General features: G+C 38.0%; 1 protein-coding gene and 1 long non-coding RNA gene across 2 annotated transcripts in view; one reads left to right on the top strand and one right to left on the bottom strand.

The window, feature by feature from the left end:
* SYNPO2 (synaptopodin 2) overlaps positions 1–26,956 on the top strand; it is a 93,282-nt gene that overhangs the window by 31,187 nt on the left and 35,139 nt on the right.
* On the bottom strand, positions 10,122–26,446 carry LOC121069765. Its single transcript, XR_005819606.1, has 5 exons — positions 26,274–26,446; positions 24,792–24,915; positions 23,542–23,658; positions 11,299–11,439; positions 10,122–10,154 (listed from the first exon to the last, which is right to left on the bottom strand). It is a non-coding gene; the product is annotated as an uncharacterized LOC121069765 (long non-coding RNA).

The raw sequence follows: 26,956 nt of genomic DNA, 5'->3' as shown, positions 1-26,956 counted from the left end.
GTCAGCCATTTTCTTTCATCTTCTAGACCACATTAAGATGTGACTGTTTTCTTTTTTGTTTCTAGGAGACATTGGTTAAAATTAACAACAACAACAACAAACGATCATTATCGTAATACAATGTTGAATATGCTAACGATATCATGGACATAAAAGATAAACATGGTAAAAGATGAAATATTGCTGTGTGAAGGAATTCCTAGAAGCAGAAGGCTCTAATGAGTAGGCAAAAATGATATAATGATGCTAAAATGGTAACAGTTAATTACCTTAGCCTTACACAGGGAACTGTAGTCCACTGTCAGAGAAAAAAGAGACACCAAGAACTGAGTTGTCTTAAACTTTCAAAGTGTAACACAGATGTAAAACATTAAACATGACTGACTTAATCTTATATATCTATCACTTTCTATAGAGTCCAGCTAAAAATTTTACATCAGAGAGATCTAGAACCATGCCTTCTGTCCAGCATCCTAGCATATGGCTGTCTTAGCTACCTGTGGACTTACACAAGTGCTACATCTTAGATCCAGGCTGGCACATTCTGTATGCCAATCATAAGTTTATCTTTTACAGTTGCGATGATAGAAACTCAAAGGTCTAGAGCTCCAGCTGAAGTCTCTGAAGACCCCTGCACACATTAACTGGCAACCACTGCTGAGGATATAAAGCTGGACAGTCCTTTCAGAGGAACTTACAGCACTGCTATTTCTAAAGCTGAGTACCAGGACAGCACAGTTACATATGAAAACATGGGCAGCAAATAATGTTAACTACAATTGTTTAAGCACTGAAAATTATCAGAATGGAAGCTTATACAAAAGTTTGGAAAGAATTGTTTACACATCTCTAATTAGAATGTGAAACTACGGTACACAGGGTGGATTCTGTTCCCATTGTAGCCATTGCATGCTTTTCCCCATATTGCAATCTGTTTGTTTATATCTGATTTATCTGGAGAGAAAAACAAACACAGAAACACACCAGTGAGGTAAGGAGGACTTTTGTATATAATGTCATTAAAGTTTTCCAACATGCTTTACTCCTTGACTTGATTTACTTATTCATCTGCTGTTGAGCTTTAGTGCACCAAGAGGAACCAGGCCCTCAACAAACCGAATCCCACTTGTTTGGGAAACAGACAGCAGTTTTACGGGGACCTGCTTTCTCTGGTTCATTTTCCCACTTCACTAAACATTGTCCAAGTACTACTGAGATCCATTTAATACAATTTCCTAGTGAATGAATATGTCTTACATTGATTTGAAGGACCATTTTCTTTTCTTTTCTTTTTTCTTTTCTTCTGTTCTTTTCTTTTCTTTCCTTTCCTTTTCCTTTTCTTTTCTTTTTTGAGAATATTATGTAGACTAAATATTAAGTCCCACTTTCTTGAAACTCAGAATATGAGTAACTTTGATTGGAATTAGAATATATTTTTATAGGCAGCTTTGGAAGAATCATCATTGAGTCAGGTCCAATTCTAAGCAGATTTGTTGAAAGCATTTGCTTTTCTACAAGAGTTGTAGTGATTGGAAATGGTATGTGGGTGCCCTCACACTTATATTTTTCTATACTTACTTGAGCAAGAAACTCTCCCTGCTACGTTTAAGCAGCCATAAGCAGTAAAAAAGAGTTAATAAATTTCTTTATCATCAGGGTAAATCACTTATTTGGGACCTGGGAGATTATGGTGTGTTCCCTAATAACAGGATTGCACAGGACAGGTAGCGCTGCTAAAATCATCCACTTTAACTGTAGAATATTAAAATATGTGTTCAATACATAATCTGTTTACAAATCTTTTTGTTTATCACAAAATAAGGTATTTGAGGTTAAAAATAGTCTGAGGAAAAAATTACCCTCAACATTAAATTAAATTATAATCCAATCTGTTCAAAACACCCAATTAGATGCTATAGGTTCACTTATTTCCATTTTTGTGGAAAAAGGAAGAATTACAAAAATGATCGGTTAATCTGCTTTATTTGGAGATCCCAAGATACAAAAAAGGCCATGAGGCTCATGGGACTGAAGTTACTGTAACTTCATATTTTAGGATAATGTTCTCCAAAGACTTTTTGAACATTTCCTTGCTTGGCTGTTATACAGTAAGTGTACTGTGAGATTTCAGGCTGACCTTTAGCTTTTGGAAATGATGAAGTCTGTGTTTGCAGAACAAGCCTGCAAATTTCAGCTAAACAGAAGTAGGAAAAACAGTGAGGACTGTTTTGTTACAGGTTTGACTCATTTCTTTTTAACAAAAAAATACTGCTGATTCAACAGAAATAACTAGAGACACTTAAAGTGGAAAGTAATGGAAATGTTTATACTGCAAGCAAAATCTGAGTAACGGGATATTTTCCAATAGATCGCTTACTATAGTTGCCACTTCATAGCCTCTGAAGGCTGCTGAACTTCCTGCCAGATCTGAATCTACTTGCAACTCCTCTTTCTCGGGCTCTACTAAGAGATGGAAAGGAATCACACCTGCTGTTTGCCCTTCTTCGACGATCTCCTTCTCTGCAGAACAGACTGTGGAATGTGTGCCAATGCCCTAATCAATATTCATCTAATAAGCTTCCTCTAAAGAAAAAACAAACAAACAAAAAACTAACAGTCATTTCTCTATGAGTGAGCAAACTCAATCTCTTTTGAGTTCTCACAATTCTACTTAAAACTTACTAAAATTAGAATGTTGTCCTTTTTAATTCATCACAAAACCAATAGCTTAGGCTGAGACAATGCCAGTGGTTTTCAGACCCACTTTTCCCAGTAGGCTGCCTTAAGGGACTTTTATACTGAGAAATATAACTAATGTCTTGTTTGTTCTCATAGCTGGCTTGGGACAGCAGAGTTCCAAAAGAAATAGGAGAGTGATTTGTTTATGTTAAGATATAGCCCTGATCTAAGATGTCATCTCTTTTTTGATTTCTCCCATAACTTCAGTTCACTCAGAATCAGATGCTTCTTTTTTAGAATGGTTAATTGTAAAAATGCTTCCTAGTACCTGTGTTCAAGATTTCTCACTTCATCTCATTTGAGTGTGACAGCAGGCAAGAATGAGGTGCAGAGAGCAAATGTTGCTCCAGAAGAAAGTGGAATAATTTTTCAGTTCACAATCTGAAGGACTCACTCTCAGTTCTACTTAGCACAATATTGTAGAATAGTCAAAATTGGCTTGAACTTTTCATATTTCCTTTGAATGCTAATTAAATAATTTATAATTAAAAACCCTTTTAACTTTGGATGGAAAGGTTTCCGCATACCAGCTTATGTTTGATGATAGGGAGACTGTCGTCATGACATTGCTTTCCTTATCTTACTCATTTGTTTCTGCAAGGCCAGGACATGTGTGTTGAATGTAGGGACAAGCTTATATTTGGACGCAAAAAAAATGAGCTGCCATTATCCTCATGCCCTCCCACATTTTCCACAGAAATAAAGAACAAAGTTAGCACCCTTTCCTACATCTTTAAAACCCTCTTTTGCAGTGGAAAATCAACCCTAGGAGAAACTCCAGAAAGAGCTATGCTAGGATATTACAGAGTACAAGCAATTGTTTAGATAGTATTCATTTTTGGTGATCCACGGTGTTGGAGACCAGAATAACTTTCTGAGTTGAACAACAGAGTGGATGAAGAGGAGCTCACAAATCTCAACTGAATCACTTTGCCTAGAATTTGAGTTAAAAGCAAAGCAGACATTTTTTGTGACCCCCACCCCCCAAGTTTCTGAATTAAAATAGGTACTAAAAAATGACCAAGTAATTGCCGTTTCGTGCATAAGGGGAGACTTGGCAGAAAACAAAGATATTTGGAGAAAGTCTGGTGGCGGGCATGGGTCATCATGCATTTTGAGAATTACAGAAAAAATGAGGAGCAGAAGTATAGAAGAAAGAAGACTAAATGCCTTGAATCTGATGGTGATCATTAACAGGAAATTCTCTTGTTGGAAAGTTCTAATTCCTTTGTTGAATTGTTGCAAATTCTCCCTTATTATTGTATGCCATACTTCTAAATACACAGATTCTATTACCTTTTCATATCAGGAGTTTAAGGAAAACCTGGAGTATAGAGATGGATGAAGTATAAATCTCTAAACTAGTCGTATTTATTTGTAGGGAGTTTTCCCTACCATTTCATGGTCCATAGGTATCTGTGTATACTTCAGGGGCAGGAACATAACATTTCCAAACTTATTCCACAGAGCTGAAGCTATAGTTTATACATATGCAAAGACTATCTACGTGTATCATTAATTTTTTAGAAAATGTCATGACATTTTGGTACTAGACAGTCCAAATAGGATGCCAGCGCTGCTGTTCTAACACAAGGCTTCTCAGAGCAAGTCTAGATGCAGATCAAGTGAATAGAAAGCTGTGCTAACCAAACAGTTATTGACCTTGTGTTACCCATGGCAGGAAGCATTTTGTTCTTCTCTTACATTTCCCTGCATAACTGTAGTAAAAACAAGAGACTACCAGAAGTTTTTTTTGGGGTGTGTGCCTGTCTTCCCCTTGATATTTCAGTCCTTATCTGCTCTTTTAGTGTAGGGCCTCCTCAGTAGAGGTGACTCATAATGCTGAAGCATTCTCCAAATGCAAGGCGAACAAGCATTTGCAAGGGATTAGGCTGAGGTCAAAATTCACTCCAGACTGTCTATTTAGGTATAAATTTGGGTCAGAAGAGTTTTTAAGTTCTAAGAATTTAAGTTAAGTTTTAAGAATTTAAGTTCATTAAATCATTCTGCCACCTAGCTCATACTAGCCGTAATTTAAAAGGTAATTACATTGTGTTCTGAGATCAGTTTTGCCAGATGAGCCTAGATGAAAGGTTCTGATACAGACACTGGGAGCTGTATGATTCTTATCGTTCATAACCAGACCTTGTCACAGTCACCAGTAGGTTTGTTAAAGCAAGTGGAGTAATCTTTGTAAGATGACTACTGGATCCCCACTAGCACAGAACATAGCTTCCTACATTGCCCCAAACAGGATGGGAGAGATCATATTATACACTCTTCTTTGGCTGCTGCCTTCTTTTATAAAATCAGTGCAGACCTTAAGGAGTCCAAAGAGTTCCATGCTAAATTACTACAGAGAAGATTGCATTAATCTTCTTTCATGCTATTTTCTCAGACACAGAGGTAAAGTGGTCCTGCTTTGGCTATTATTTTCAAAAATTCATGTTACAGGTACTCTTTCTCTCTAAGAATGTCAAAGATGAAACGCTATGGCTATGTTTAGAGTACAATTCAAGACCTGTTTCTCTGTATGGCCTTTTCTGTTACTGTGGCAACTACAAATTTGATAAGGTCCTCTAGACTTGCCTCCAGACTAGTTTTTCTGCTTTCCTGTAAAGTTATTTAGGTAGTTGCTAACATTCATTATAGATGTAAGGGGCTGCTTGCACCTCAAGAGATTACATACTGCACTGATTTCCTGTGAAATAACCCCATATCTACCCACTATGCTTATGACCTCTTGCAATTTCACTCTGTCAAACTGCAGTCATCATGAATTACGACGTGTAATCAGAGTAAAAATTCACTTGAAAAATCACTGAAAAACAGCTTCTCGCCATAAGGATTAAATGATCTTAGTCCATTCCTGACAGAAGTTTGCTTAAACTCTTCTAAAACCCTCCAGTGAAGGAAATTCCAGGACTCCTAGGTTAACTCTTTCATTGCTCTTAGAAATATTTAAGATGTGAATCTAAATTTTATTTGCTGTAAAGTTGATTTCTTGCTACTTCTTACCCTACACAGAAGATCAAACAAATGTGCTGCCTTCTTGATAAGTTTTCTGTTGTGAAGAGGTTAAGTCTTCCCACCCAACTCTATAGCTGTTTTTTTTTTTGTTTTTTTTTCCCGTCCAAAAAGAAAGACTGAATACACTAAATTCCTCCACAGCTTCCTCATAGGTCATGCTTTCTAACTCTTTTAGCATCCTTGCTGGCCTACTTTGGACCATCTCCAATTTGCCCAAATCTTTCTGAACTTGACAGAGCACTCACCGTGCCAAATAAAGATGAATAATTACCTCCTATGTTCTACAGATTGAGTTATCCTGTCAATGCGGCCCAGTATCATGTTTCCCTGTTTCCTTAAGGAACAACAACAAAAAAAAGACAACCCCTAAAAACCTCCTGAACCTGCAGTCTTCCCTTATTTAGTTTATAAACACACTAAATGACCCCCAGAACCTCTGCAAAAGAGCCAGTGCCAGCAAGATACTTCTCTTCTTGTTTTTATAAATTCATTTTCTCTTTCCCAAGTAGAGGAGTTTGCTTTAATGTAACAAACTTTATAACTTCACTTTTTATCTTCCATTTTCCAGATCATTCCAAACATGGCTCTTTATAACACCAGCAGTCACACCCAGTGGGCTATCATCAGCCAATTAGTGTATACTATTTCTTCACTAAACAATTAACAGAAAAAGTTTTAGGAGTGGATTCATGGCATAAGCCTACAATGCTGCTTGAAATAGCCCTCTAGCCTCAAAGTAGAATATTACTTTTTAAAAAACATATAACTTTCTTAAGGATCTAACCTTACAAAGTCCTGCCAATACAATGATAAATGACTTGAAAGGGTTGTAACAAAAACTCTTCACTGGTTTCTCTGAGCACAGCATTAATAGTTTTCTTATCAAAGATGGAATCCTGTAGCAATAAAGTGTGGTATGCTTTGTACAACAGATAGAGAAACTCACAGGAAATCTGTCATTAATGATAACAGCCAATTTTCAATTCCAAGGGGATCGTTTCCTAGCTAATGAGCTCTGGTGAAAGTCCTTATGACCCCACACCAAATAACATGTCAGGTGGCACAGCAGCACAAAAACTGCTGTATCATAATCAATTTATTGAGAATGAATTGAAAAAAAAAAAAAAAGAAAAATGTTCCAATCTCAGCTAGATCTACACGTTTGTAAATAAATATCAAACTTCTGGTTCTTATTGTTAGTCTAATGGGACTCTAAAAATCATATTAGGAAATATGAAAATGGTATGGACTGAAAAGTAGCAATACTTTTAATGGACAATATGAAGAATGTTTTAGAACGAGGTTATACCTCTATCATAACTTATTTTAGGATGGCTTTTAATATAGCTGCTGGAATATTTCACATCTAAATATTGCTCTTTGTAAGACTGAGATTTATACTCAGTATTTTGGAGAAAATGTCTGTATTTTCATGAGGAAAAGTCTCAAGCTTTCCTTTTTTTTATTTTTGTTTTGTTTGATTTGTTTTGGTTTTGATTTTTTTTTACCCCACCTAACTGAACAACTTTTCATACTTCACTTCTGTCAAAAAAATATTCAGATATGGAAAATTACACCACCCAGAACTGTAGCTGCAGGGAATATAATTTTTGTGTCTTCAGTACTACTTTGAGTTTTAATTTTGGCCTTATCTCCCTTTCTTTTTCTCTGCCATGTTTCTCTTTTGCAACATAAAAAGACAACTACTAAAAACTTATAGGATAGTTTTACAATATGTATGCAGGGTAGCAAACAGTACTCTGGTCTGCAAGTAACAGTTGCACAAAAAAATAAACATAGTTCATCTAATTGTGCCTGTATTGGGCCTATTAAGTAAAAAAACAAACAAACGAACAACAACAACAAAAAACAACAAAACCAAAAACCATCATGGTATGTACACAGATCTGTAATTTACTTTGTATGTGCCCAAAAAGGGCCATTTCTGATAGGGAATGTCTAGGAAATGTGATTGTTAGGAAAGAGAAAAATGATCCTATTATCACACTTTCTGTGTAGTGGATTCACTGCCCTCTACTGTCTTAGATGAGAGCAAAGCCACTAGGGAACAATTTAACTTCTCTTGACAAACAGTAATATAAACTGACTGGGAAAACCTGTAATAATAAAACAATAGTCTCACCTGTTTCTTAAAAAAGAATTAAGCTTTGTACTAGCAGTAAAGCTTTCAATTAAAATATCATGCATTTAGAGTAAAGGTCTTTGTTATTATCTCATTAAAGTAAAATATTTGAACTACATTATACTGCTTTGTACAAAGGGTACTGTTTGTGTGTTCACCAAAGCAAAAGTAGTACAAAAAATAATTAACAGTAAAGAAGTTGAGACATGTAGGGTCTTGGATCTTCAGTAACATTTAATGTTTAAAACTCCACCCAGATTTCAGACCTTAGAGTAAATGAGAATCTAGTCAGTCATTCATTTGATGGTGTTTACTTAAGAATAAACTGAGATTTAGTCTTTTTTGACTACAAATGTATCTACACAACTAATGAGATGCTGACGTCTGAAACCAAGACTTCATGTGTGTCTATATAGTGCAATGGGAAAGTACATATTCTGGACAAGCTCTTTAAAACCCGCTAGAATAGTGCAACATATCACCTTACTATAAGGTAATAAAACTTGAGGTTGAATGGCAATAATGAATTTCACCATTCTACTTTTAAGAACTAGCTTGTTCAGAGAGATACTTGGGCCTTCCAGTGCTAATCAGCATGATATATAGATTCAGATTTTAAAAGTGCAAGCAGCTTTTTGAACTGTTTAGTATACAGGGTGATTTTCAGTACAGCACAGACTCTACTAAAAAACTGTATGACTTGTATCTAAATATATTTGATGTATTTAAGATGTAATGACATAATGTAGTGGTACTTAGGTCACTGAGCTCATAAGAAGTATAACAACAGCAACAGGGGCAGTAACAAGGTGAAAATGAGGAGTATATTTTTATCTCAAGATAGCAGCTGGAGATAGTATCATCACACCTATTCCAATAGCATAATTTCACATTGCAAATATGCAAATTCCAATTCAACAGTTCATTGAGCACTTCCCACTCTGTTCAAATATATACAAAAAATGTCACACTGCCACTTCGTATGTTCTGGGGTTCACAGTAACTTGCCAAGAGAAGCTGAAGAGGAAAAGAGGCAGCTAACACCAAACAACCAGTAATCCTCAAGAAGTACTCTACACTGAGAGCTGGTTTTGTGCATTTAAAAAAAAAACATAGATGTCACTCTAAGCAACTACCATATGCTGTGTTCTGTGAAAGTCCTCACTAATGTTGCCAGTCTGCTTAAGCAGCCACATTCAGACTATACTTTGGCAAATCCTCGTTACTCGCCTATATTGAACACTGTCCATTCCCTGCTCGGTAGTTACCAGTCTTTTGTCCCTTTCTGTTCTTCCCAAATACTGTTCTTACTGTCTTAATAAAATGCATGGCGCCTTCTGTCAACTTTCCTCTCTGTCTCAGCTGTTCATGTGACTGGTGAATGACAGTTTCAGCTATGCCCATACTCACGATCAGTTATTTCAACTATCTATTTTGACACAAGACCTCCTAAAGGAATCCTGTCAAGATCAGTTATTGTCCTCCCTTTAGTTACAGCATACATATGGTTTGCATCCACACCGCAATATGGAAATTTATATATTGATACTTTTTTTTTTTTTTTTTAATTATTATCTTCCAGAGTGACCCCACTGTGGCTGAAACCATCATGACTATGATTGAGGACCATTTTTATCTTGGTGCTCTCAAAGATATAACATGGTTCTCAGAATAAAAAAAAAAAAACTTCCTTCATGTAAGAAAATCATGATGCCCTGTCCAAACATTTAGTATTTACACGGATTAACATGAAAGTAAACTCTTCAGTACAATCTCAGAACAAAATATACTGAGCGTGTATAGTTCTGACGTATGGTTTTTCTTTATAACTACCATATGGTAGTCAGTTACCATACTTTAAAAAAGTTCATAAAGCTAGAGATGGAGGTAGTAGTTAAAATACAATTTTAATAGTGTCAGCTGTAGTTTTATACATATGCTTTATGATAATCCAGTATAATTTGTATCATATTTCTTTCCATATCACAGAAAAGCAAGAATAGTGGGATGAAAGGCAATCTCCCACATTTACCTCGTGTTTATTATATAAGATTTATATATATATATAGTTTTAATGACAAACACATAAGATGACAAACACACACTGCCAAAAGGAAGTCATTAAACATCGTTTTGAAGTCAGACAGAGAATCAGTGAAATCTGCGAGAGTGGTATAGAAAAAAATATCCAGGATCCAAACCCAAAAAGACTCTTCTGCTCTTCTTGAAAGAAATGTTCATACTGTCCAATAAATAATCAGAAATCTTTATTTAGTCTGAGACAAGAATTTTGAAAGGGTGAATACTTGAGAAGTGAAAGGTGTTGCAGTCTGGTCACAGCGAGACAATCAAGTATAAAGAGCTTGAGTAATACTCACATAAACCTGGCCTTACAAAAACTGTGCAGTTTTTCTTGATACTGTGGCTAGCCAATTCAACGGGATTGTAAAAAGTTCTGAGCTTCACCTTCCTGGCAACAGGATATATACAACTTCTGCTGGGGACTATATATCGACCTCCCTCCTATTTGTTTTTTTTATAAACATTCATCCTTCCCCATTAAATTGTTCCTACCATTATAATACCTTAAGTATTTTAATATTAAATGAATAAATAAATAAAATAATTTCAGACTTTGCCTGGTCAATTAGTTTTCACAAACTTAGACATACTCTAATAGAAAAATGATTTAACATTTTCTCTGTCTGATTTCTTTAACCTAGTTTGTTTCACCTCTTGTTTTGGACTCTCAGAATAATTATTATGGCAAATACTTTTCTAAAACATATAAACACAAAAGGACTCCAAGATTAGTAATGTGTTTATAAATATTATGGAAGTTAGTGGCTTTTCAAGCAAATCTTTATGCTTAACTAAATTCAGGCTTACATACACAAACAAAATACAGATGTTTTCTGTAACTATGCATTTTGTGCTGCTGATCTAACCTTCAGCTATTTAGAGGAGGCCTGATGATCAAAACATTGTACAATCACGACTTACAGACTGATGGTGTTTGTATACAGCATAATGCCATTGCTCAATTTTATTTGTCTTTTACAGCAGTATTTCAGGAGGAAAATATTGCTTTTTTCAGAGTTCTAAAGAACAGTTTGAGCTTCCTACCTTCCTCATTACATCCTTTAAGTAGCTTTTTTCTTTTATTTTTCAGAATACGTTATTGACATTAGAATATTATGCACTGAAAACAGAAGCATGCTTATTTAGAGACACATACAAGATGAACATTAAAGTTGAAGAAAATTTTGCAAATTTTCTAATGGTATTCAATCAAATTTTGAAGTTAGTATCAAATAAGTATTTGCAAAATAAACAGAAAGCCCATTTGAATGAATAAATATGCATCCTGCAAAGCTTGTACTCACCATTTTAGATGATCAGTCAATGAGGATGAAAATTTCAGGTCTGAAGTCGTCTCCTTTGTTTTCAGCCCTTTCAACTTTCTTTCCAACATACCCATCCGACGTAGGATAAGAAGCTTGACTGATGAAAGTTTATATACTTCACTGTAAACAAACAAAAAGATAGCTTAGCTCAATTAAGACTTGCCTTTCTCTAGCTCAGAATTTAACCTTGGAGCTTATAGGCCTTTATTGTTTTTTTTGGATTAGGCATCTATATGATATTAATGCACCCATATTACATTTTACAAATGGTAACACTATGTAATAGATTTATGCTGTTATTAAAGAGCTAGTGTCCATGAAATGGAAATTTGCATTCATTTAGTAGTCACCAGTTCTAGTCTTCCTCTGTACAACAGATAAGAAAATGAAAACTAATATGAGCATAGAAAACAGTATTTTACAATTACTTCATGAAACCTGTGGTGGAAATGACACTGAAAAAGTTAATTGAGAATATATTAAGACAACCGACTGACCAGATGTACAACATTTTAAAAAGTATCTTCTCAATATCATACAATTGCTATGTTTATTAATAAAAGGGAAAGTATAAAGTCCACTGCCATGGGAATGCATAGTAGACAGTGGTCTGAATTAACCTGTACAGCCTTAACCAGCTACTCGTTCAGGAGACAGTGTAGAGATTCGTTTAGCCCCAGGAGGAGACTGTTCAGGAACTGGGAAGAGGCAGCCTGGGATTCCTGTCTGAGACAGCTGCGAAGTGGATCAAATTAGGAACGTGTCTTTGCTGCAGGGTAAGCCAGCAGTGCTGATGACATTTAGGAAGGAAGAGAGGACTGCCACGGGAATATTTCTTGTGTGCTTTCTCAGTGAGGCAAGGGAACGTATAGAGGCACTTCCTAGGAAAGAGGAAGGAGAAAATTTCAGCTCAAAGCAGAATTAAGTTCTCTGCACAGGTGGGGAAGGATGAGGAGCTGGTTTCTGTTGTGGTACTCGGGGAATGAATGAAACATTGCAAAAGACCTTTTTTAGAACAACATAGTAAAATTATCACCAAGTTCGTTAGGTTTATCATGATTAATCCCTTACAATTACTCCAGTTACCTGCGATTTTTTTATAGCTCACGTGTGGCTCCTAGATGTTCTGGTCATAAAAAGTAATAGTGTACTGCTCTGGCACGTTTGCACTAAAATGAGCACTCCAATTATGTGGATGGCAATTTTTTTTGTTGTGGTCGGTAACTCAGCCACTTAGGGGCAGTGTTGCTCTGTTGAAAAGTGCAGATACCTGTTAAAATTTACCTCTTTCTTTCCAGCCTAATGATCTCTTTCTAATTTATTTCCTTTAAGTGCAGTCCCTATATTCACAACATAACAAATGCCTGCAATGCCAGTAGTGTCATCCAATTGTTCTGTTCCTGCCCAATATTCAAAACCAAGATAGACAGTATGTGAAACAGATTTCACCAATAAATCTAAGAAGGTACCTGTGTGCACAGTAGTTTGTCCAGAGCAGCGGTTCCCCAATATACTCAAACTCCTTCTGGTACTTTTAACAATATGCCAGGACTAGCATGTCAATGTATTCAAAAGAATTTAAAAAATACATTTCAATATTGATAACGGTACTTCTGAAGAGCAAGTGTCAAAACAGAGTGCGTTGTTTCTCCTGCTGTTCCTGGTTCAATACATTGGATGGATAAGAAATTTCCCTAGTGCAGACTATTTGGAAATTGATGCCTATGCTTCTGCTTTGCCACCAACTAATTTGCCTTGTGTTGTCTTCTGCATGACACAAGACTGCTTACTGTCTTATGTTACTGAAATGCAGACAGCAATTCCATTTTTTTTTCCACCCCTAGTTCAAATAGTCTGGCTCTACATAATTTTATTCACCTGAAGTCAAACAGGTTATATCACAGCTAGCTAGACAATGTAAAAACAGAAATATAAAACCAAGGCAAGTTAAGACCAGAATCAGTTCAGTTCTGACTCCATTTAGAATTCATTTTAGGAGCCATGTCAGACTGCAGCAGAAATGGACGAGCGTCCTTAATTTAGCACTACTACCTCATCTACTCCTCACTCAGGCAAAACCATATTGGCCCTAACTGCTGCGCTAACATTTCCAACAGCTGCTAAACCAGTGTTACCTGGGCTGCCTCCAAAAGCTTGGCCAGACCTGAAAGTCTCCCTTGCTTCACTGACATATTATTCCCTGGAAGCCAAATGGTCCTCTTAAAACAGTGGCAGAAATGACATTGAGAAAGTTAATTGAGAATGGTTTTATCCAATTCTGTTCAGACCTTTTTCCTATCTATTCATACAAAATTAGATACTAAGAGTAACACAGAGTTGTGTTTGCTGAATGATTCTACATCAGGAAAAAACAGGCTTCAGAATAAGGCTCCCTAGCAAGCCATGCTGAAAGCCAGGATTTTAGACACTGCTTCTTTGTTCTGCTGTTGACTGTGACAGCTACTCTTAGGCCACCACACTAGTCTGCTTTTTTTTTTTTTTTCCTGCAGCATTCAATCAGCTTAAGTGCACTTTGTGCTCTGGATAACAACAACAACAAAAACATAGCTGGAAGTACTGAATCTGTAATATCAAATTTTACCTAGTTTCGCATGTGGGACACGATGATAACTTGCAGGGTTTTCCCAGTGCTGTCACCTGTTTGCACAGTAAGTTGTCTTCTGGCACCAGACCGTGCTTGGAACCATTCCTTCTCTCTTGCATCATCACTTGTAATAAAGAGCCTTCTTAACCATTTTTAATGGCTAAAACAATATTTTCAAGAACTTGTGATAAATTAGAATAACATTAAAAACAAATACTGGGTCTTCAGTTCTGATTTCTGTTCCCTCTCCCCACAAAAGACATCCAAGTCAGAGTATCTTTTTTTTCTTTGTTTGTTTTTTTCCAGTTTTACACAGAAGAATCAGGTCCTTTTTCTCTCCCACTAAGTAACAAGTTTTCTCCTTTATTATATAAAAAAGTAATGATCTCTTCGGCACAGCCTTATATAGCTCTTTGAGTAGAATCTCTCTCTAAAAATAGAAATCTCTTTGACATTGAAGTGCCAGGCAACATGGAAACTGTTGCATTTCAAACTGAAGTTTTGGAAAGTGCGCTCTGCAGTTCTTCTACAAGTGTCCCACAAATGCGCAAAATGCATGACCTGTCATGAACTTTGAGTAAATGAGATTTTGTTTGCAGTCAGTGCTGTTGCAGCAATAGCTTCTTAGAAACAAGCAATAAAAAAAGAATGCAGCACTGGCAAAAGGTGCTGGATTTACAGCTCTGCAAAATAACACCCTTTCTTTCCCCCTCCCCCTGCCTTCGTACACAACTGCCAGCCTTTCCCAGACTGCCTGACTGGGCAAGATTACCCTGAGTTAAGCCCAACACTTGCACTGAGGACAGAAGGGCAGACGAAAACAAGCAAACAGAAATCTCACATGTCAGTGTAGCAGTTTTTCCAGTTCTCAGGCAGACATTCCTCTTGGGAATACACAGAAAGGAAAAGGCAGAGGGAACACAAATCCTCTTGGTCCAGCTTTTGAAGATGCTGACAACTTTCTCTCAACTAAAGTCAAAGAAAGAAAAAGCCATCAACTCCGTCAGCATGCCTGAACTGGAGACTGTAAGGATAGGCCTGATTCTGCAGCACTCTAAGTCCACGAGCACTAAACAGAGCTCAGCACCTCTGTCAAACTTGCTTGGACACGACTGTGCTAGGATCTTTCAGTCTTTAGTTCCACTGCAAGTCTCATGCTCTACTTACAAGATACCTCATTTTTTACTCTGGTTGGCCCCACACTGGAATTCTGGTATATAGCCTTACACTGTATTTTATTTGAGAGCTGAAAGGCAGCTGATGAATACTGATCTCCATGTCAATTTTATGAAACATGCACAAGCTGACAAATGGGTTCAAGGACTGCCTACGCAAGAAAGCATCAAGGGGGTGCCAAAGTAAATCTTTGCAATAGACATACTTATTCCTACTTTCTTATAATTGTTTTGGGTTAAAGCCATATTAGAAGAAGCCACTGAAAAAGAAGGATGAATTTGTTTGAGGGGTTGCATCAATTCAACTATGACTGTTTTAAAGCTTACTCAAATTAAACTAAGAGAAATTTTGAAAAAAAAATGAAACAGATAAGGAAATCTTCATGCCAGATTATGGACTTTAATTGTTTAATTGAAAGCGCAGGGCTAAATAAATAGTGGCAAAGTCCACAGAGGGAATAATCCCGTCTCCTAGGTCCCTGGAGGATCTGGAAACAACACCTGAGAATCTCCACCCACTATTTTCCCCCTCATTAGGGTCTCGAGCACAAGCACAGGAACCGTGCCTCCTCTGTTGTAAGAACAAACCCAGAAGGAGACCACTGACCTCCTCTGGTAGGCATGCATTTGCATGGTGTACAGCCACCCCCTGAGCCACCACTAATGCTTTCCTGACCAGCTTTATTTGAGCCATCAGGGAGAGGTGAGGCTATTGAACATCTGAATTCCCTAATGAGTCACCAAAAAGGGGTTGTCCAGGACAGCAGGCAGAAGACACTGGGAGGCATCTATGTGAAAGTATTTTGTGAATGTACTGACATTCACAAAACATTAACCTGGTTTTGCAGAGCTTCCCTTCCTAAATAATACCATGGCTAGGCCTGTTGCTGCTCTCAGTTTTGAAAGGTTGTTTCAAAACATCACCCATGAAGTGCGAGGGACACTAAGTAACTTAGAAGACTGGTAACTAAGTTTGCATGCTTTTTGTTTATTTGTTTGTTTTGTTTTAATTAGTGAGTTCTGGGAAATCCATCTGAGACTTTACTCCGTGGCTGCAGCCATTAGGCACTACCACCTCATTTCCATGAACTGTCTAAGATATGAACAACCAAAGAAACAGAGAAATGTCAATGAAATTAGAGTAAACCAGTGAAATAAGAAATTCTGAAATTTGTTCAGTAGAGAACTTTTCAGGAAGTAGAGAAGCTCAAGTCTAGTTGAGGTATTTTGAAAAGTGAAAGAAATATAAATAGTTCAAGAGAGTAAAATGGTGGAGTTTAATGTGAAATCCTGGTAAATAAAGCTAACAGCTTGCACCGAGGACCATTTTCTTCAGTCTAACTCAATGTTTAATTTAGCTGAATGGCGCAGCTAAAGATGACTTCATGTAATGGCAGCTGGAACTCAGTCCCTGTATTGAGCTCTCAGCTGACTTTGAGCCACTGTTTGATTCACACTTCTGTGACTTGAAGCTTTGTGCCTTCCTTTTAAGAGTAGGCACTGGCCTCTTTATTTGTGCATAATACAATAACTGTTTAAAGTATATTATCTGGATGCTGCATTTCCCAACTGCTCCTGCTATTAGGTTTCTTTGAACATTCTGATTCATTTGTACTTAGGAAGTCCCCAAAGCCACCATACCCTGCAATTTGAGATCTGGCCCAATTGTACCAAACATTGTACAAACAGAAAGCTGTCTTAATAAACACTACTTTCTCCACTGAAAGTGAGGCAAAGCTTCTGGATACCTCTTCACAGTCCTTCTGGTGCTGACTGAATTGCTGCCTAGGCAATGAGGCAAGTAGCAAGAAATATATCATTGGGCACACATTTCAGTATAACCTTGACATCATTGACAGTGATAGCTACAGCCCTCACTGAAACAGAAACCTGCAAGACGGCATTTGTTTCTTCTTGCTGCCTTTGCTATTCCTTTTGGGCAGATGATCATATGCCATGCTTGTATATTTGCAAACTCATGACATAATGGTAAGGGATTGTCATAAACAATACCATTTCTGGGAATGGACTGAGGAGAGTGAATAATGATTTCATTTTAACTGTCAACTGGACTAGTTTTGCTCCAAGGATTAAACGTGTTGTCTCTTATCCAGACTTGTAATGAGAATCCTCCCTCCCTCCTTCATCTTTCTGCCTGTCGTCCCCCCCACCCCCCAAGAAAATTTGGGCAGACGACCAAAGGAGAGAAAATGAGATGGGGTAGCCACATAGGACAGTGTAATTGATACAGGATATGAAGCTAGGAATGAGTGGGTTTGACAAAATGCATGCTAGTAGCTGAGTGGCTCATTTACCTGCTAGTAGGATGGATTTATGGCCTGTATGTCACTAATTAATAAGCAGGTTCTCCCTGTCCCTCCAAGTAGTCTCCCCCTCCCAACATTGCTTAGTCTGAAAGGCAGGTCACAGGACAAAACATCAAATTACACAGACATGCTTTGGATTAAACTCAGGAAAATGCAAAGAGCTCCAGGAAACTCCCTCCAACCTCCCCATTCTCCCTCCAAGACAGGAAGTTTTCTTCATACTTCTCAACACCATTTTTATTGCAATGTTCGATAACATTCCAGTGGGTAATGGTCTATTCTCTTCTTCAAAGTGAGTCTTTTCTCTTCCTTTCTATCTTTGACCCACAGCAAGGAAGATGCTGAGAGTGGTCTGACTCTCCCAGAGATGCTCTTGGGATGAAGCACACTTTACTGTTGCGCAGGTCTGTGCCCAAGGTCAGCCAAATGTTGTCCAAGCAGAAAACTGCAAATTATCAGGTTCTGTATAGATCTATAGCTGTGTATGGTCTGTAACCAGATACAGCTGGGACTTGCAAATCTGCCTCAAATCTCATTCATAAACATCATCTCAGAAATTAGTTAATCCTAGATTATGCAGTTTTATAGGTCTGAGATACAGGGAAACTAGCTGCAGCTGAAACTCACAAACCAGCCTCAGTTCTCCTGAGGCAAACCTCACGACAAGCTTTGGGTCTGGAGTCCATAACCCCAATTTCAGTCACAGTGAATTATGGCCCATCCAACCTCCACCACAGATAAATGTGAGCAAATTTTATCCTAACTGATTTTGCAGCTTAAAATTACCAATTATTAGCCAAAACAGTACAACCTGGATCCACACACTTGTTCTCCCATTGCCATAGTCCAATATGGGAGAGCATGTTAATCAGTAACACAGTTTACTAAAACCGTGTTAGGCCCTGAGGCTCTGCCTGCAGTAATCCACTCCAGGAATGGTGGTCACCTGGTGTTCTTCATGAGCTGCTCATCACAGCAAAAACACCAGTTTCAGCTGTTCCTCTAATCCTGATCTGAGTCTGGAACCTCAGTTCCCACTGTCACGTATGACTGAAAGAAAGGCAGTGTCCACATCAGCACATTTCACACATGATGCTGCTGCAAAAGCAGTAGGAGCTTTTGCTCTTTAATTTACATACAGAAGTTTTGAAAGCTGTCTCAGCAGGCCTCTGGACAGCTAATGTTGATTTTCTTTGTTAGAACACGGAACTCAGTGCCAGAGGCCTAGAAAAATTGAGTGCTGTTTCAGTGTTTTAAAAGCATAGACACAAGTAATTAAACGTTCTGGTATCAGCTCTGACAGCATTAATGAAGTAGTTGGTGCAGTGACTCTTAGAATCACAAAAATGCAATTAATGACTATGGAAGATTGCTCAATACAGGACTGCACATTTGAGCACTCTCCCAACAAGATTTACTCCATCAAGGAAAATTATAATCGTGTTGATGTGACATGCTTTTTCTAAGGAACTTGCCTTGGCACCACAATTTTGCCTGAGAAATTTAAAACAGCTCATTCCTAAACCACTTAACAATATGTATTTGTCCTAGTTGACAGTTAAAGCCATATGAATGTATTTTAGCTCCAAGAACAGTCTCTGACTCCAGCACCCCACCCTCAGTTTCTGTATACTCTTTGTTTCCCTCCATTTGTCTCCAAGGACCTGGAACAACTCTTCCTAGAGGCTGGCAGCTGCTGGCATGGTTCAGGCATGCCTGTTCAGTATCTTCCTCATACAGTTATCTCACTCTTTAGTTCTGCACCTAGCTCATGTATCTTTATTACAGTACTGCATGATGTCCATAGAATGGACTTAAAAATACCTCTTATCAAGTATCTCCCAATCAAGGAGGAAGCATATGGCCAGTTTTTTCCCCACCCCATCACAGAACAGAACAGAAGAACAGAAGAAGAATCCATTATTATTATTTTTTTTTCCAAAAAAAAAGTTGCTGTCCTTTTAAAGAAACTGAATTTCAGGTCTGGAAGTACACAAGTTTTCAGTTACTTCTCACACACTTTTTACTTCTTCTACCAGCAGTTCTCAAAACTCTATGCTAGAAAAGCTGTTCTCTGTGAAACAGTGTATATGTATCCTAGTATTATCTTAGTACCACCATAAGTACCTACTTTCAGGTGGCAGATTTTGCTTTTCACCTTTCATTTACCTGTCTTTTGATTGCAATTTTGGTATAAGAAGTGTGCTGCTTTTTCTGCTGGAAACACGTACTGTATGGTCTTAAGACCATACTAATGGTGCACGTGTACAGCTTCCACTGCTGTATCAATGACAAGAGCTCGGACCAAGGTTAGGCAGTGGGTATGATTACCATAAGCACTGTCTATTGTAGTACTTGCATTGTTACCACCTAACTGCTCCATAACAGTTGATACAGATATTTGTTTTTCATCTGTATTGGGCCATAATAGCCTCTCTTAACTTTAATCATCACAGAAGTTATTTTCTCCAGGCCGTAAGCTACACTGGAGTGAAAAGACTTTTGATGCTACCTATGTACTAAAGCACTAGCTAAAGAAGCATTGCAATTGAATTCTCTCTCTGCACAGAGAAGAAGAAAAAAAGGAGAGCACGGGTAGAATGTTCACAAAGAAATCAAAGTTGGTTAGGATTTCAAAAAGCATACAGCCAGTCACAATTCAAGCAGGACAAAAAGAAAGGCAGAATGGAAACAGAGCAAGACAAGGCACAGCCACACTGTTGAGAGGCAGCAGCATCATTCCTCTTTGTCATACGTGAACCAAGTCACAAGCAGCACTAGTGAGAATCAGCATAACATTTTAATTTTGACACATCAGCTACTAAGCACACAGTAGTACGCCCCAAGAAAATGATAATCCACAGCTAGGCTATCCACTAGAAGTGTTGCACAAAACAAATAACAGACTTCAAGTGCTGTACCCAAGCTCACTATTGGGAAATTTGCTGTGTTGCCAGCATAGCAGATCAGTATTTCAGAGGTCATTATCTCACCCCTTCTTCAGCTGCTAGCTTTGGATTTCTGCCAGAGAAAGGCAACCACTAGCAAGATGATACACTAGCACATTAGGCATAGCTTTGGGGAATTTGAGCAAGCTTTTCTTTTCACCGAGATCAGTCTGCTTTCTGGTTCCAAATGAAGTAAGTTCTCCATCAATACACAACTGGTCAAACATGTTCTTTAACCCTCCCACAACAGTATATATAAGCTGTACCAAATAAATTGATTCTTCTGCATTTGTCAAAAATACCATCAAGAGAACTGTACCTTTATATATGTACTTCTCACATTATGGCAAGGAGGAGACAACAGTTAGCAGACTGAACCAGTGCACTCAAGAAGTGTAATTTCACCAACAGGAGGACTGACTGGAGACAGAGTTACACAATAACTAATAATCAGATGATACCATCACCCCTCTGCAAGAATATCCCATGAATTTTTACATGACTAAACAATGATTTAAATTTTGCTTTAGCTGTGGGTTGGTAAACAAACCCAAAACCTTCCAGGAAACTAGATCAATGGGTTTTAAAAGTTAGAAAGAACCTTCACTTTATGAAGTTTAACATCCTATAGCACATACTTTTTGCCATAAACTAGCATAATATTATATCACTGTTCAACTTTTCTAATGATGATCTTGGTGATAATCAATGGCAGCACTCCCATGAACTCAAAGAGCAATATCCTACCTCATCTTCTGGAAGGACTTAGATTTAGATTTAATCAGACACTAAAGAACAGTAACTAACAAAAACATACCTGAATGCACTAACTCTTTTCTCCTTTGACCTCACTAATGCTGTATTTTCCCATTAAAAAAAATAATTTAGAAAGATAATTAACTTTATAGACATTCACAAAAGCAATCTCTACAACAGTGGTTCTGTCTAGAAGCTTCTCCTTAAGACCAGAAGCAAAAAAGCATATGCAGACCTGCCAAATTCCCAATATCATTATCCTGCTATTGGAAAGAATTTGGTTAAGGAAATATTCCAGTGCTTGCATTGCAAGCCAAATGTCTTTCATTATTCAATGCTTCCTCCCAGGAAAACCATTCAGGAGATATTGTAGAAGTATCTTTGTTCAACTTAATCATTAAACACACTTCTGCACGCTTTCACTAGTCTTACAGTGCAAATTCTACATACGTTCCCCCAAATTCCCCCTCATTGTTTGGAAACAGAGAACTCATATTTGAATTTTTGTGTGGGTACTAATAGGTATTAGAAGCAAAGGAGAAACAGGGCCCCTTTTTCTAAAGACTTGAGTTTACACAGTCCATAATATTATAATTTGTGATATGCATAGCTCTTATTAATGAAAAACTACTGCTTGAAGGCAAAGCTTGGGGATGGGAAAGAAAGTATTACGATGGATTTCCATTTGGTTGTTCTCATTGTAAGCCTGGGTTAAAAAAAAAAAAAAAAAGGAAAAAGAAAAAGAGTTGAGGTGAGCTTGTCACTGCATCGCCTCTACTTACTGAGTGACTACAGGGCATCTCACATATGTCCCACCAGCTGCCTGGGAAGGGTCAGAACACTCGCTGAAAGGGCTGGTGCTCTGGACTGAGGAGCACCAGTAAATGCTGCTTTGCATTAAGTTGTTTGTGAGCTGAGACCCAAGATTTTGTCTTAACAAGATCAATGCTTTCCAGCCTGATGTCTGTCAGGTTGGGAAATGTACTTAAAAGATCTAGAGAGATCCCCCAAAATCAAAACCTATTATCAGGTAGGCCTAACTTACTGTACAGATGTTTCTGTCTGTCTAAAACATGAAAAGCTTTCTAACTAAAAGTTACTTTTTTTGTCTCAAAGACTTCTGCGTGCATAAATGTCATACAGCAAAGTCCTAGGCCTACAATTTATGATAAAGCGTACCTGAATTCATTTGTAACTTTATTTCTAATTCCTTAATTTTATACTGTTAAAAACACTAGCAATTACAGCAGTTGATGTTTCTGCTTCCGGTGCTTCTGCTTCCTGTTCATAATAAACCATTGTACATCACTAATTCTATTTAAATAAATTTACTAGCCTCTGCTTTTGCTGCAGGGTTGTTAATAGAAGAGGCAAAGTGCTTTTTTTTTCCCTCCTGTTTTTTAAAGGCTGTATACAGGAAACACTGATCTTTGATCCCTGATCTTGAACTTCATGACTAACGCCTAGCTAATCAATTAATGAGAAATGTAACTGCTGGAAAGTATGAGCTAATGCTCAATAAAATTAAACTAAGTATTGATTACGTTAACTTATTTATGCTGGCCTTAGAGATATTTAAGAGAAACATGATAGTTAACTAAATTTATTATGACAACTAGCAGATAAGCATTTAATTGTGGCAGTACTATGTTGCCCTTAGTTAAGATGCCAAAATCTTATTGTTACATGCAGAAAGTCCTGCAACGTTGCAGGTAGATAGAACCAACTTATAAAACATAACATTTATTATACAATTTCTGTATAATGGAAAGGCCAAACTGATTTTTTTCTCCTAAACAAAAAATAGGTCACCACTTCTGTGGGAGAAAAAATTTAAAGATCTCAAGTCCAGGCACATTTAAACAAAGCTACTCTGTTAGGTAATAGTGAGATTGAAGAGACTATACAATGTAAGGGTTATTTGTAATCCCAAGATTAAGGTTAATCATTATTTTCATTAAAAACGACCTATTTAACAGATAGTTTTTAAACACAGTTATGCATTACTGATGATGGCAAGACATCTAAGGGCACTGATTACTACTGCAGCAAAAAATACTGCTTTAACAGCTGGTTAGTTATTAGATCTGAGAAAGTAACCTTAAATTGGAAATCATTATTCAGGGGCAAAACAGTAGTCCAAGGACAAATCCCTGTTAACCCCCCTTTGCTACTGATGTTCAATCATCAGTCTAAAAGAAAACACAAAGTCACTGCTGGTAAAGTTTGCAGCTGATGTAACTAAAGCAGTGAACAACAGTGAAGACAAGCAGCTGACCTACAGAAGTCCTATTTGCCTGGTAAGCTCTGCTACTGTGGGCAACATATGTTTGTCTCATCATAATGAAACATGTTGAGCCATCAAAGGTTCAAGATCAACACTTTGAACCGTGGCTTCACTGAGGACTTACATGTGTAAACAAGGTCCAACGACACTGGCTTCAAGTCTGAGAGCCACACAGCAGTTCAGAAGAAGCTTCAGGAATTAGATAGGATATTCAATTGAAGACAGTCTTCCAGAGTTGACCCTTCAATTAAAGAAACAACGCCATATGTATGAGCAAGGAACCAAAAACTGTGGGGAAGTGTACTTCCACTGTATCCAATGGCAATATTTTCTGTTATTTGTTTGCTGCTAGTAAGCTGGAAAAGGATCAGTAAATAATTGTGAGAATAATAAGTTTTGGAAAGATTTCTTTGAATTCAGAATATCTCTGTGCAAATATACGCATGTTTTAAAGCCACAAAAGTCTTACTTTTAATAGATAAAGGAATAGGCTAAATGGCTTATGCTCATACTGACATCGCTTCTCATTCAGAGCAAATGCGCAGCCAGACTATATCTGAAGCACCCCACCTAGACACTTTTCCCACATACAGGTTTGTACTCCTAGCAGCAGACCAAAATAAGATTTAGATATTATTCCAAGAAGTCACTGGTACAAACGACACTATAAAGTATTCCAATACATGTCTTAGTTGGGCAATTGGAGGACCGCGACTGCTGAGTGTCCATGACTGCAACTGCCCTGCATTAAACTACAATGACCTCATTATCAGGTTCAGCATACCTCAGCATTCTGATCTGCATATTATAGTGCTCAGATGCACAACCTAGATCACCAGCTGGTAAGCTGAGCCCCAGTTGCTGTCTGTGCATTCACTTGCAGCCCACAACAAATAACAGGCGCATCTAATTTAGCTTTTTAGCTTCACCAGGGCTACATTTTGCAGCAGCAAGTTTCCTTGCTGTCCTTTCTTACCACATGTTGATTGGTACCACAGAAGAGCTTTGGGTTGTATAAACTGAACTGCTTTCAGATGAAATCAAAGGAGCACATTTAATATATGGTACTTGGCAAGGGGACTTCAGGTCACATAATAGGGCTAGAGCTCGTCTAAAGTAAAACCACTGCAGTGAACACAGCACGAAGGCTGGGCACTCAGCATTGGCTTTCTCTACAAAACCTCTCTTTTGCCATGTACTAGTGTAAGAACAGCCACAGCGTATTACCCCAATTTATCCATCTTTTGCTGGTTAAGAATCTGACTGAAATTGCCACTTGCTGCAAGCACCCACAATTGCCCCAATACCAGCAGCAGGCTGCAGCTACCACCAACCCACAGTAAGTTACCACACCACGCTTTTCCCCCCACATACCTGTGCCTCTAGGGTGTTACCTCTCACCACTGCATCACTACACCCAGACCCACAGCCCCACCTCAGCAGGCCCCAGGCTCAGTTCCTTGCTTCTTCCTGGTGCTGCCAGGCCACTTACTTTTTCCTCCACAAGGGAAAGAAATAGAGAGAAACACATTCTCCATTATCAGCCTTTCACACCAATAAGCTCCCGTTAAATCAAATTGCTGACAACCAAGATCTGATCCTCCTGATGCCTTACTCAGTTTCTAGCCTAGGTCTTTACAGACTCCTGAAAATCCCTTGGAGAGCCCTACTCCCCTGTTGCAGCAGCTGCATGTGATGAGGTACCAGGTGAAAGGAGCGAGGAGCTGTCCACCACCCCCCAGGGCCTTCTGCCCTGGTGAGCAGTGCTGCTGCTTCTTGGGATGGCTCACTGTGCACAGTGGTGTCCTGGCCCCTCTGTGGTGCTCAGATAACAACAAGAATCCAGGCTAAATTCTTCACAAAAGAAGTTTTCCCTAAGATTAACTTCTCTGTGGATGTGAATTGCACAGCATTAGACATTTTAAGCAGCTAGTAGAATTCCTGCTAGTGAGAAATTTTGGACACGGGAGTTATTTGGGAACAAATAGAAATGATATACTTCAGGTAAACTGTCCAAGTAATCCAGCGCTGCTCTTCAAACCTTCTAGCAGCACAGCAACCTAGAAACCTGAAATCAGAGAATATTATAACAATTGACTCAGAATAATCTCAAGGCTAACGACAAAGTTACATATTTTTTTTTATATTCAACCTCTTTAAGACTTAAAAAAATCAGAAATGTAAAATTCCTTATGGGCAAAACATGTGCAACATTGACTAAGAAAGATCAGTACTGCTGCAATGCAGATACACCCTTGAAAATCATTTCCTCAAAACTTTCGGAATTGGGAGTAGATAGTTCCTTTGCCACTTCATTGGAAATTTTGTGATTAGAAGACAAAACAGTCTAATAAAAGTATGATATGCACCTTGAGTAATAAATAATAATAATATCGATACAATATTGGTATATTGATATAATATAAACAGTGATAATAAAAAGGACGAGTCCTGACTGAGGTGGGAGCAGAAAAGCAACACAGACAGCACCGGGCAAAAATGGGCTGAAGTGGTACAATGTTCCCCAGCAGCAGCTGGGTGTCTAGACAGGTTCGGCACTAGCGGTACAGGCTCAGCTTTGCTGTGTTATGCCAGGAGATTTTGCTGTGTTATGCCATTTTTTTACAAACATATTTTTCTAGTAGTGAGATCCCATTCATAAATTATGGGGAGAAAAACCACACCTGTCCTTCCCAAGGAAAACTCCATCCCAAAGCAGACAGGCAACAAGTAACTGGGGAAGCCTGTGCTGCAGTATAAGGCAACGGAAATCACTGCTTTTGGAAGAATCTCTTCTGCTTCATCATCATATGTGCCTTGCTTTAAGGTCCCAAGAAGCAGGTAAAGGTGTCTTACTGTTCCCTGTGTGGCCAAATTGTATTTCTGGTAACAAAGGCAGCTTCCATTTCCCAGTGAGCTGGCCAAAGGCTTCCTGCCAAAACTTCCTTTGAGAGAAAACCATTCATTAAGCAACTCCTTTACCAGGAAAATACTAGTTTCCACAAATCCTTTTTTTTTTTTTTTTCTTCAGAAATCTGAAAAAAAATTGTTTACACAAATGAATTATTTTTGTCATTTTTGTGGGTTTCCAGTGAAGAAAAATAAACAAAATCCAAAACGATTACAGCTTGTCTGGTAAGACAGTCTACATATTGCTGAGTAACCTGGTCATATCCTGAGACCAAAGCAATACAAATGATGATGGTGTATTTCTATTCTAGCAGCAACCTGCTATAACTTACTATTATAATATGCTATACAATCCCTCGCTCATTTTTTGTCAGTGCTCTCTCCTCCCTTTTGTTCCCCCAACAGAAACACCAAAAACAGGGTAATACTGAGGTTACCTTACATTAACATTGGTCAAATTCAAGAGGCACAGGTGCCTTGGGGAGAGGTTGAGAAAAAGGCTGACATACAGTCAGGAGAACCATTAATAGGTACAGCACACGTAGTGTGATCTTGTGATGGTAAAATCGTGTTAAAGATTTGATTTATGTGGATAAACCTGGAAATATAATATGGATAGGAAATTTGCT

This window comes from Cygnus olor, chromosome 4, assembly GCF_009769625.2.
Source record: "Cygnus olor isolate bCygOlo1 chromosome 4, bCygOlo1.pri.v2, whole genome shotgun sequence".
Lineage (NCBI taxonomy): Eukaryota > Metazoa > Chordata > Aves > Anseriformes > Anatidae > Cygnus > Cygnus olor.
This window is presented reverse-complemented; position numbering and strand designations above follow the sequence as displayed.